This window comes from Mesocricetus auratus, unplaced genomic scaffold, assembly GCF_017639785.1.
Source record: "Mesocricetus auratus isolate SY011 unplaced genomic scaffold, BCM_Maur_2.0 Super-Scaffold_15014, whole genome shotgun sequence".
Classification (NCBI taxonomy): Eukaryota; Metazoa; Chordata; class Mammalia; order Rodentia; family Cricetidae; genus Mesocricetus; species Mesocricetus auratus.
In genome coordinates this window covers 50,721,679-50,735,209 of record NW_024429186.1, presented here as the reverse complement: position 1 = coordinate 50,735,209, position 13,531 = coordinate 50,721,679, and positions in this window count along the sequence as shown.

Below are 13,531 nucleotides of genomic sequence, written 5' to 3'. Positions count from 1 at the left end.
AAAGTCAGGAGTTGTTAATTCTTGCCATAAATTTCACCAGTGACTTGCCCTGTGACTAAGCTTCCTGTTTTTAACACATCACTATCTTGCCTTTTGAGTCTGATTTCCCATAACCTCTGATTAATTTTCACCATCTACAAAAAGGTGCCACATTCATTTTTCAAACTTGACCAGTAAAGAAGAAATAAACTATTTGCCATCTCAGATGAGAATAAATGTCCACATTTTTTTAATTGGGAAAAACTATGGTATGCTATTGTAAAGTTATATGGCAAGTCTGAGACATTCACTGCTGTGCTCAGTTCTAAATGCTGTGAGGTTTGCACTCTTATACTCTTGGAAAGAATTTTGTTAAATGATATTATTTTAGGAAACAAGTATGATTATCTTTGTAAAATGTTGTTTTGTGATTGTCTTTGAGGCATTTCAAACACACACACACACACACGAATGTTGAATTGGTCAGTTGATAGAAAAATAATTTAAACGATAACAGAGCATAGACACACAAATACAACATGCATGGGTTGTATTTTAAGGGTTATGGATTAGAACATCATAGTTTGACATTATTGCTAAGTGATGATCAAGAAAATGCTTTGAAATTTTATCTCATTTGGCTTCATCTGTTAATATTTATGCAAGTAAGAAACCAACTTTATAAATACATTGTTTCTGGATCAATTCATGAATTGGATTAGAATTTTAATAAGAAGGAGAAACATGTGACATTGGCGTGAGAAGTAGAAAAGAGAGTAAAATCTTGGTGGGAATGCTTGTCCTTGTGAAGGTCAGATGACTGAAGCATCAGAAGTCCTTTGCAAAATGATTCTAAGCTCAAATCATACTGTCTGAGGCATTTCCTGAAGGTTTAAGCAGAGATGCAAACACTCAGAGTTCCGAACCTTACCCCTGTCTTTAAATGTAATATCCTGATGTGAATAATCTTGAGAACATAAATATGTTGACAGATTAATGCCCTACATTCCATTCTCATTGTTTGTATTCTTTCACTTGAACATAATTATAAGCACTGCCTTAGAAAGGCTTCATTCAAGTCCACAAAAAGCTGTTTTACAATAGAGAATTAAAAAGCTACTCACTTTAGAATATAGAGAACTAACTTTGATTTTTAAATGAGCTTTCCGAAGTTCCTAACACATTTAGGAGGAGGATGTGTACAGGGAATGTTTGGTAAATTATTACTTGAAGCATCTTGGACTCCTCAGCCACTTGTTAGTGCATTTAGTAATGTAAGCATTTAGTACAGATTTTATTTAAACTTCCAGCAGATTGAAAAAGATGTATTCTGACACTCACAAAGGAACAATATAACATTAATGATTTAATGAGTAGCTTGACTATCAACCCAAAATAATGATGTTTTGTAAATGGAATTTATAAAGAAAGAACTCATCAGAAATTCGATGCTACAGTAATGCTTACAGAAAAGCTAATTTAGTGAGCTTTGTATGGGGACTTATTTTCTGCAGTGCTTTTCATGAAGACACTACACCAGTTAGAAAATCATAATAAGTGCCATTACCCATCAGTATACCTTTTGTCTGAAGCTTTTCTTAACAACCATGTGTTTTATATACCCACCTTTCTCTTTTTGTGTGCAGATGATGTATATTGTAGGAATTTTATGGATGCTTATTTTAAATAGTCTTCTAAAGCAGTTCTGTGCAGTCACATTTATTATACAAGAGCCATATAATTAAATCATCTTGGGTAGGTTTAGAGGAACTTTCTAAAATTTTCAGAAGATTTTTGTGAGGAGAAATGCTCAGTGTACTTAAAATACTTGACTGTCTTTAGACCCATAGTTAGGATATGGAGAACAGCACCTGCCTCTGTCTTGTTGCCAAAAGATGTCATGGAGGCAATAAGGAGGAAAGCTGCTAAGCCTGGTCTTACTTAACCTTTTAGTTAGAGAGAGTTTAATCAATTGATTAAAGGCTGCCTTATTTGGATGAAAATAGAAAAATCAGTAGACTGCTTGTTAGAACATTTATACAAGACGACTGCTTAAAGTCGATAAATTTCTCTCATTTTTGATATCAGAAGAAAAATAGTTTTGTAAATAACTTTGAAATTATTCTTGAATGGGATATAAAAAGTTTGCTTCTAAGAGGAAATGTATTATTTTGATTTACAATATTGTGATTAAAAGCAGAATGTATATTCAAAGCAGAATGGTACAACAAGCAGAGGTTACCTTCATATAATGAGAAAAACGTGTCTTTGGAGCCAGATATCTCTGGCTTTAATTTCTGGTTCTGCAGTTTAAAAATAGTAATATGCCTGTCACTTATCCTTTCTATGTCTATTTTAAATCTATAACTGGGATTCATATTATACCTAATCAGTTGCTTATCCAGATATTTTATGCTAGTAATCTGATATTTAAAATACAAGAAATATTTTATTTCAATAATTATAATCTCAAAAATTTTATGGTTGTAACATTCTGTCGTATTTTTATTTCATGTTTCATCACAAGTGCACACCCTTCTTTGTTTTTGTTCAACTACAAACATATTCACCTTATAGTATGGTTAATGTTTATTCTCCAGTCTCTTTCTTCATATAGACGCTCTACAAATCGTACTTGTTTGTTCTGTTAGTTAATCTTGGCAAACCTGAAAATACTGATGATTCTTGATAATGGTCTGTGCTGCATGACTGTTGATGCAAGGATGAGTGTGATGCTTCCACACAGCAAGGTTTTATTAATATTTATTTTTACTAATAGGATTATTTTTCTAGCTTGTAAATGCAGTTATAAATTCATTGGTTAGAAATACAGCTCTTTTTTAAACTTTCATCCCATGTTTGCTATTTTTGATTTCCTCCCTAAGAATCAGGTACAGAATTTTATTCTCATTGTGCAATTGTGCACATGATGGATTTATTTATTTATTTTTTTGAGATAGGGTTTCTCTGTGTAGCTTTGGAGCCTGTGTTGGAACTTTTTCTGTTAGACCAGGCTGGTCTTGAATACACAGAGATTTGCCGTCCATCTTCCTCCCCAGTGCTAGGATTAAAGTCGAGTGTCACCACTGTAGCTACTCAAGATAGGTTTGATCTGCATCATAGTTAGAGTTTGTATTGTAAACTGCATCTGAGTTTTGGGGTTTAAAAAGATATCAGTTATTATGGGGTAAAAATCTGGAAATGAAAAATTCCAGAGGGAGGAGAGAGAGAAAAACCAACTTTCCAAAAGCACTGTGTCTTTTTCACTTCGGTTCTAAATCTAAAACAAAACTTTGTGAAACTAGAGAGGAGAAAACACATCAAGGAAATCAATGGAGAGATTCAGTTTAGATGAAAATACAAGATCATTTGCTATTTCACTCTTTATTTTAAGTTCTTTGTGGAAAACACATGTACTATAAACGAATCCTTAGGGCATTATGAAATGGTTTTTAGAACTCATCAGAGAAAGTTATAATGGTAAGGTTGTTAAAATTCTAACTGGATAAAACATTTGGAAATGGAGACCATGTATGGTGGAATAATTTTTCAAAATAATGGGCAAGATGACCTAATGAGACATTTCCATTTCCAGAGTCTGTGAACCCTATAGTTTCATTGCACAAGGCTAATTTTTTTTCTCCAGTGAGAGTTGTATGGCAAAATCCCATACATTGCTTTGAAACTCATGGGCCAGTATTCTAGCCCATAGGGTAATGGTGTGTAAAGGCAATTGAAAGCACAATAAAATTGGGCCTCTGTGTATAATGGAGGCAAAATATAATTTTATCGTCCAATGTAAATTATATATTGCTTAGAGATGGACCCATCTACTATCCATTTAGAGAAAACTTAATTCTTTTCTGGAATTAATAAGTGTTTCATTGATCAATGTCTATCTTCATATGGTATGTGAATAAAATAACAAAATGTTAAGTCCTAAACTAATGCTAGCAAAATTTTGTAGAAGAAAATGTTTTATCCTTTGCATAAATATTTAATTTCTCAAAATTCCAGTCGCTTCTATGTTTCTAATCTCTATTATATAAATATAGCTTAAGTATTATCTTTCTTTCAGTACAATGTTAATTGTGATTTTATTGCTTTTTGAGTATATTTCATCAAGCAATATTATCTCATTGTTCAAAATTTCTTCAGGCATCTATTAAATTACCTTTCTTGATCATCAAATATGTTTGTATCACATATCAAAATTTTCATAAGTACAAATCTTTCACAAAGCAAAATTTTTATTGTATTTAAAATGACAGTAGTACTATAATGATATTCTAAATACACTGAAATTCTACATTAGTATGTGTTTGTTTTACTATATTTCTTTTTTTTAATTTTATTTATCTATTTATTTTTCAGTTTAAATTTAGATAAGAAACAAGGTTGCTTCACAAGTCAGTTCCAGGGCCCTCTGCCTTTCCCTCCCCTCCTCCTGTGCCCTCCCCCCAACCCCCCCATTATCCCCTCATTTCCCCAGGGAGGGTGAGGCCCTCCATGGGGGTGTCCATAGTCTGTCATTTCATATAGGGCAGGGCCTAGACACTACCCCAGGAGTCCAGGGTGAGAGTACATCTCACATTGTTGGATGGGAGTCCAAAATCCGTGTGTATACTCGGGATGGGTACTGATCTGCTGCCCAAGGCTCAATAGATTACCTAGGCCTCCTCACTGACACTCACATTCAGGGGGTCTTGATCAGTCCCATGCTGGATTCCCAGGCTGATGCCTGGGATTCAAGAGTTAACCTTTGTCTGGTCAGCTGTTTCTGGGGGTTAAACCAGCCCAGTCTTAATCCCTTTGGTCATCAGTCCTCCCTCTCTGTTACTGGCTTTCTTGAGTTCAGCTCAGTACTTAACCAAGGGAGTCTGCCTCTTCTTCGATCAGCCACTAAATGAAGTTTCTGTTTCCCAGACTCTCTGGCCATGAGATTGTAGGCTGGCACTCCCCAGATCTATGTCTAAAATCCATATATGAGAGAGTACATGCCATGTTTCTCTTTTTGTGACTGGGTTACCTCACTCAGGATGGTTTCTTCTAGTGTCATCCATGTGCCTGCGAATCTCAGGATTCCATTGTTTTTTTTTCTGCTGAATAGTACTCCATTGTGTAACTGTACCACATTTTCTCTATCCACTCTTCAGTTGAGGGACATCTAGGTTGCTTCCAAGTTCTGGCTATTACAAATAATGCTACTATGAACATAGTGGAACAGACATCTTTGTTGTATGAATGGACATCTTTTGGATATATGCCTAAGAGTGGAGTTGCTGGGTCTTGTGGTAGGTTTATTCCCATTTTTCTGAGGAATCTCCATACTGATTTCCAAAGTGGCTGAACCAGTTGGCACTCCTTACATTGCTTTTACATGTATGTATAATCTGTAATATTTTTACTTCTTTTTCCTGGAGATACTCTAAAATGAGTAGTCACCTTATATGCTATTAGTGTTCCTTATCACTAAATTCTTTAGTTGACTTCCTAGTAAGAAAGGTATTTGCCACAGTATGAGTTTTAAATAATAAATTAAATTTTTTAAAAATTTAAATTAGAAACAATTCTATTTTACATGTCAATCCCAGTTCCCTTTCCATCCCATCCTCCCATGTCCCCCACCAAACCCTTATTTCATTCATCTTCTGCTCCCCAGAAGTGGGTAAGGTCTTCCATGGTGGATCATCCAAGTCTATCATATCATTTGGGGCAGGACCTCGGCCCTCACCTGAGTGTCTAGGCTGTGAGAGTATCCCTCTATGGGGAATGAGCTCACCCATCCATTTGTCCACTAGGGATAAATACTAACAGAGGCTCCATAGACTGCCTAGGCCTCCTAACTGACACCCACATGCAGGGGGTCTGGAACAGTCCTATGCTGCTTTCCCAGCTGTCAGTTTGGGGTCCATGAGCTCCTCCTTGTTCAGGTCAGCTGTTTCTGTGGGTCTTTCCAGCCTGGTCTTGACCCCCTTGCTCATCACTCTTCCCTCTCTACAACTGGATTCCAGGAGTTTGGCTCAGTGTTTAGCTGTGGGTGTCTGCTTCTGTTTCCATCAGCTGCTGAATGAAGGCTCTAGGATGGCATATAAGGTAGTCATCAATCTCATTATAGGGGAAGGCATTTAAGGTAGTCTCTTCTATTGCTTAGATTCTTATGAACTAATTCAGACTACATATTCCTATTTTGTCATATCAATTTTCTTAATCACCTGGATTAGTTGTGATGCACTGTTAACTGTACTATCCCTCAAAGGATGCTATGCACAATTTTATTGTCCAGTCTAATATTGTTCAGGGAACCTATGTACTGACTATTAAAAAAAACTCCTAATTATTTTCTATTACTAACGGCTGATGGGTAAGTCCTGTGTGGCCAGAAACGCATAAAGATTTACAGTAAAGTCAGACTTGGATGAAGAAAAACCTCTAAAGGTTTACAGTGTGTTTAAAAATATACATAGGATTGAGAGAGAAAAGAAGTGGCATAGTGGTAAATAAATAGAGAAGCCAGCTGTGGTGGTACCTGCCTCTCCAGAGGCAGAGGCAGTCAGATTTCCAGAAAATCCCTGTCTCAGAGAAATAAATAGATAAATAAAAGTAAAAGAAATAGAGTAATAATAATAGATAAATAATTACGCCACGTAAAGATGGAAAATACACAGAGAGTCTAGATACTGTGTGATATTGTGTTTTTCAGTTTTTTGATTACTAAAGAAGGAAAAACTGTTAAAACATACTTGATTATAAATGCTGCTGAATTAATCCGACTTATATATTTAAAAATGCTTTGACTTCAAACTTTAAATATAAGGACCAATTACTTTGGAAAAGAGTTTTTGTTTATGTTTCTACAGAAAATGGAAAGCTGTGGATTCCTACCAGGCTTCTGTGGTTTGATGAACCAAGACCCCAGGAAGCAGTGGGCCAGGTGTTCCAACAATTGAGACAGCTAAGATGATGCAGCCTTACAGACCCTGAAAATAAGGACTTAATACAGGTTTCTGAGTTTTGTCATGATCCCCATGGTATGAACAGTGCCCTCATCCAGCAGGAAGCAGTTTGGAATGAGCGATGCCCAAATCTCCATATTTTTAAAAAATCTTTGTTTTCATTTGAATGGAGATGCTTATAATTGGTTAATGATCAAAATCAATCTCTTTTTAAAGGAAAAAGGGGATTATGGCATGGAAATGAGTACTTTGTATTGGTATGGTTTTTCATTTTTTTAAATTCAAATTCAAGGTCACTTTTGTGATGTGTATATTTCTCCTCTTGATTAAGTATTGGGCTTATACTGATCTTTTAAAGCATAATGCATAATTGAATACAGACTACAGATAATCACTTATAATAGTTGGAACTTATAGTTAGGTTAGTTAGGTTTTCTAGATATGCAGAGATATATTTGAGATAGATAAACAGTCTTCAAACCTTTCAAAGACCTTTGGAAAATAGCATTTTAAGTGGCTTAGGGTTTTTCTTGACAATGAGAAATGTCTGCTCCTGGTAGTATCAATTACGTCTGAGAGGAAGATGGGCATCGAAGAAACTCATTATGGAGTTTGCTTTCAACATGGCAAGATTAGCCATTTGGGTAAGAAACTGCTCTTGCCTAGACTGTTTTACTGTTGCTGTATAAATTGGACATGCAGGACCCACAGGAAAGTGACTGCTGAACTCAAATACTCCTTCAGGGTTTGTGCTTCATGGAAGAGTCTACCAGACTTTCTACAGTACACAAAAAAAATGACTGACAGACTGCCAATGCAGATGTGCAGTTTGAAATTTCCTGCTTTGCTGAGAAGTCTTCCAGATTCACTGTGGCCTATGGGCTGAAGATGGATGCCCCATCATTACAGAGGTGACTGTCCAGGAAGCAAGACCTCTCTGTCAATCCTAGTGTTTATATATTATCCTTCTGTGGACTTTGATAGAGTTCAAGACAGATAGTTATAATCATAGTTTTCCTTAGTTGTGATAAAAGATAAGCTACATATAAGACTTTAGACTCACAAAGATAGGATAAATGATACTTTCTTTAAATCTTACTAAATGTTAATGGACAAAATATTGTAACTATGTTCTAACTTGATAACTGTTTTGTTATATATAATTTGACTATGTTAAAGTTAAAACCTTTCTTTTTATTTAGACAGAAAAAAGGAGATGATGGGAATGTATATGTCAATAAAGCACTGTTGGCCAATAGGAAAGCAAGATAGGTGGGAATAGGAGTCGCGGAGGACTCTGGGAAGGAGAAACCCAGGAAGTCATCATGTAGCTGCCATAGGGGTAAGAAGTCCGGACCTTTTTCTCCAGTAAGAGAAATACTTAGATTAACAATTATGGAGTAAATACTTAAGTCAGAGCTAGGCAGTAAGAAACAAGGAAGACCAACAGCTTCATAATTAATATAGCATCCTGTGTGTTCATTTGGGACTGATGCGGCTATGGAACCAGGCTGGCAGGAAGGCTTCTCTCTACAAATCGCTTTCCTTTTTTGACAGGAATGTGTAAGGAAAGAGTTTACTCTGGGATGTCTTTTTTTGTATAACTCTGTTTTTGCATGAATATATTCAAATTGAGTATTCTTGTCATTCTGGGGTTTGCAACTAAGATGGGGGCACTTACATGACTACCATGTAGCATGGCAAAGTAGGATTTAATTCAAGTTAAAAGTCCATCCTTGTTTAAAACAAAGCAACTCTCACAGCACATATGTCAGGAAAAAGACCCAATCTAATAAAAATCCTGTATGGATAAACCTATAGCTATAGCACTCCCTTCAAATGAAGTGCAGAGTGCTTTCCTCTTTAATCAGTGTTTACCCCAGTGCAAGAAGACAAATAAAAAATCAAAAACAAAAGACCCAGGATAGCCAAAACAACCCTGTTCAACAAGGCAACGTCCGGAGGCATCACTATCCCTGACCTCAAGCTCTATTATAGAGCTATAGTCCTGAAAACAGCTTGGTATTGGCACAAAAATAGACAGGCAGACCAATGGAATCGAATTGAAAATCCGGGTATTAACCCACACACGTACGAACATCTGATCTTTGACAAAGAAGCTAAAAATACACAATGGAATAAAGAAAGCATCTTCAACAAATGGTGCTGGCATAATTGGAGACTGGCATGTAGAAAAATGCGGATCGATCCATGTTTATCGCCATGCACAAAACTTAAGTCCAAATGGATCAAAGACCTCAACATAAATCCAGCCACACTGAACCTCTTAGAAGAGAAAGTGGGTGGTACCCTTGAACGAATTGGTACAGGAGACAGCTTCCTGAACATAACACCAGTAGCACAGACAGTGAGATCAACAATTAATAAATGGGACCTACTGAAACTGAGAAGCTTCTGTAAGGCAAAGGACACAGTCAGCAAGACAAAAAGGCAGCCCACAGAATGGGAAAAAATATTCACTAATCCCACATCTGACAGAGGGTTGATCTCCAAAATTTACAAAGAACTCAAGAAGCAAGTCTCCAAAACAGCAAAGGACCCAATTAAGAAGTGGGCTGCAGAACTAAATAGAGAGTTTTCAATAGAGGAGTCTAAAATGGCTGAGAGGCACTTGAGAAAGTGCTCAACATCCTTAGCCATCCGGGAAATGCAAATCAAAGCAACTCTGAGATACCATCTCACTCCTGTCAGAATGGCTAAAATCAAAAACACCAATGACAATTTATGCTGGAGAGGATGTGGTGAAAGGGGGACACTCCTCCATTGCTGGTGGGAGTGCCAACTGGTTCAGCCACTTTGGAAAGCAGTATGGAGATTCCTCAGAAAAATGGGAATAAACCTACCACAAGACCCAGCAACTGCACTCTTAGGCATATATCCAAAAGATGCCCATTCATACAACAAAGATGTCTGTTCCACTATGTTCATAGCAGCTTTATTTGTAATAGCCAGAACTTGGAAGCAACCTAGATGTCCCTCACCCGAAGAATGGATAGAGAAAATGTGGTACATCTACACAATGGAGTACTATTTAGCAGAAAAAATAATGGAATCATGAGATTCGCAGGCAAATGGATGACACTAGAAGAAACCATCCTGAGTGAGGTAACCCAGTCACAAAAAGAGAAACATGGCATATACTCTCTCATATATGGATTTTAGACATAGATCTGGGGAGTGCCAGCCTACAATCCTATTGCCAGAGAGTCTGGGAAACAGAAACTTCATTTACTGGCTGGTTAAGTACTGAGCTGAACTCAAGAAAGCCAGTATCAGAGAGGGAGGACTGATGATCAAAGGGATTAAGACTGGGCTGGTTGAACCCCCAGAAACAGCTGACCAGACAAAGGTTAACTCTTGAATCCCAGGCATCAGCCTGGGAATCCAGCATGGGACTGATCAAGACCCCCTGAATCTGGGTGTCAGTGAGGAGGCCTAGGTAATCTATTGAGCCTTGGACAGCAGATCAGTACCCATCCCAAGTATACACATGGTCTCTGGACTCCCATAGAACAATGTGAGGTGCACTCTCACCCTGAACTCTTGGGGAAGGGTCTAGGCCCTGCCCTATATGAAATGACAGACTATGGACAACCCCATGGAGGGCCTCACTCTCCCTGGGGGAATGAGGGGATAATGGGGGGAATGGGGGGAGGGCACGGGAGGAGGGGAGGGAAAGGGAGAGGGACCTCGTACTGACTTGTGAAGCAACCTTGTTTCTTATCTAAATTTAAAATGGAAAATAAAAAAATTAATAAAAAAAAATCAATATAAAAACCTAAAATAATTATATTTCCTGAAAAAAATCCTATGTGACTAACAAACTGCTAACTTAACATGGTAATACAGTCAATATATAAATTAACCAATATATAAAATCAATTATATTTCTATATAAAACAATTGACAGTAGAAAATGAAACTTCCAAGATAATTAAGATTTTTTAAAAACTCTTTTGGACATAGATTTTGCCATGTAGCTTGTCTGGTTTGCAGCTCAATATGTAGGTTGTTTTGGTTTTGAACTTGCAGCAATCCTCCTGCATCTCTGATGGTTGGCAAGTATAGATACCATGCACCTAAACCAAACATGAAATTCTTAGGAGAAACTTGTCAATGTCAATGCCTGTGGTAGAAAGAAAAGTCAAATGCTTCTGGCTATATTTTCAGACACCTTATAGATATGATCTGTTCTATAGTCCTAGAAAACATCAAATGCCCATATTCCTGAAAGACATGGGGAAGAATCCAATGATCTCAGTTCAAATTCCTAAAAATGTTCTTAGTAGTAATTAGCTAGTTATACATAGCACATGTACATCCCCATGCACTTGGGAATACATCAGATTAAGACTGTTGGAATTATTTTTGAAAACAGTAACACTGATGGAAGCTGCCTAATTTCAAAAGTCACTATGAATGATTTAGTGTCAAGAAAGCAAGAGTGGTGTGCTCTAATGAAGACAGAGGAGAACTTATGAGGACTGTTGGTCCAGTAACAGTCACATTCACATATAGTCAATGAAGATTTAACAAAAGTGTCAAAATAATAATGGGGAAAAGAAAATCTTTTTAACAAGTTGTTCTGAAACAATTGCATATTCAATAAATCCTTACATTAAACGGCATTAATCTTATTAGAAACAGAAGGTAAGACAAAAACTAAAAGTAAATATAAACAGAGACACTGAGAAGTATCTTGCTACATTGTTTAGAAAAACAACACAAAGCAACCTTGTTAGACTGTGCAAGCTGCTCTAACAGACACAAAATGTATGCTGCACAAACCACAAAAATCTTGTTCAGAAGGCTAGAAAATCCAAGATCAAGGTGTCAGCAAATTCAGCCTGTAGTGAGAGTACATTTACTGATTTACGGAAAGCTTTCTTAATATCATAACCTCATTTTGCAGAAAGGAAGAGTTATTTTAGTTATTGATTTGTTCCTTTTTGAAACAGGGTATTGCTAGTAAGCCCAACTTGGTTTCAAACTCAGATCTGCTTACCTGAACCTCCTGAGTACCACATGAAATAGATGGCATTACTAATTTTGTCACATATTGAACAGCCTTATTATTTTTTATATGCTCTACAATAAGCATAGTTAAAAATTCAGGGGAAAAGGTAACAAAACAATATTTTAATGGTAATATTTTAAATAGTCAATTTCTATGAGAAAGGTTAATGTGAAATAACCCAAATAATGAGTAATACATATTAAAGGAATAATTTTGTATACAGTGATTAGGGATCATCTTTGATATGTAGAACACAGAACATAAGGGGTAGTTATGAAAAGGTTATGAAAGGCTTTAATAATAAGACACATAGCCGCTTGCAGTTGTGTCCAGAGAGAAGCATTACATTTGCAGTTGCAGAATACCGCCAAAGGAATAACTGATTGTAGCTATAAAATGTAATGAAGAGTTAAGGAGATGATGGATTTGGGGGCTGTGTGTTTCTGTTGAATGAAGAAATGATTTACATCAAGCCTAAAAGAAGGAGAAAGATAAGAAGGAAAATTTTTATGCTTGGATCCTCGTGTGTGAAGTAGAAAGTGACAGTACATAAGACTAGATGTTATTAATTTTAAAAGAGAAAAGATCATGTAGAAATGAGCATCCCATAAAAACCACAAAATTGGAAAACATCAGATATAAGCAAAAGATCAGTAAGAAAATTACCTGAGAGGAATTGGGAGAGGTGATATCATGGTCAGAATATATTCTATAATTTTTTTTCCAAAAAAACTAACAAAAAATGAGCACTTTATCTAATAACTTCTAATTTAGACTTCATTCTAAAATTTTTGTATTTAAAATAATTCCAAAGACTAGATGGAAAGCTTAGGAGCCTTAGTACTTTCTTTCAAATGTAATTAAGTAGTTTATTTTTGTTTATTTCACATGGTCTGTAATATATAGGTGTAGTGTGCATATGTATGTTATGTGTTAGTGTGGTGTGCATGTAGTATACTTTATGTGTAAAAGTCAAAGGTCAACTTTTGGTGTCAAACTTCACAGCCCACCTTGTTTAAGGGAGGGTGTGTTTTTGTTCACTGCTGTGTATGCCTAGCTAGCTGGTTCATGAGGTTCTAGGATGTTCTCCTGTTTCTGCCTCCCATCTCAACTTAGGTTGCTGGCATTAAGGATGCACATTGCTGCCGGGCGGTGGTGGCACACGCCTTTAATCCCAGCACTCGGGAGGCAGAGGCAGCCGGATCTCTGTGAGTTCGAGGCTGGGCTGGACCGATAGCCTCCAAAACAATACAGAGAAACCCTGTCTCGTACAACCAAAAAAAAAAAAAAAAAAAAAAAAAAAAAAAGAGGATGCACACTGCCACATCTGTGCTTTGGTAGGTTTGGGAAATTTGAAAACATGTCCTCATGCTTACCATTTATCCATTAAGATGCCTCCCCAACCCTCATTAACAAATCTCAACCTTGGAGATGGCTTGATGAAAGTCACAGGATGGAAAACTGACTTTAAAGCAGGCACCCTTAAATTTAGGGGACCTTTTCTTAAAGTTGGAAATTCAGCTGGTCATAATATATGGGCAATGGTATGTGGATAACA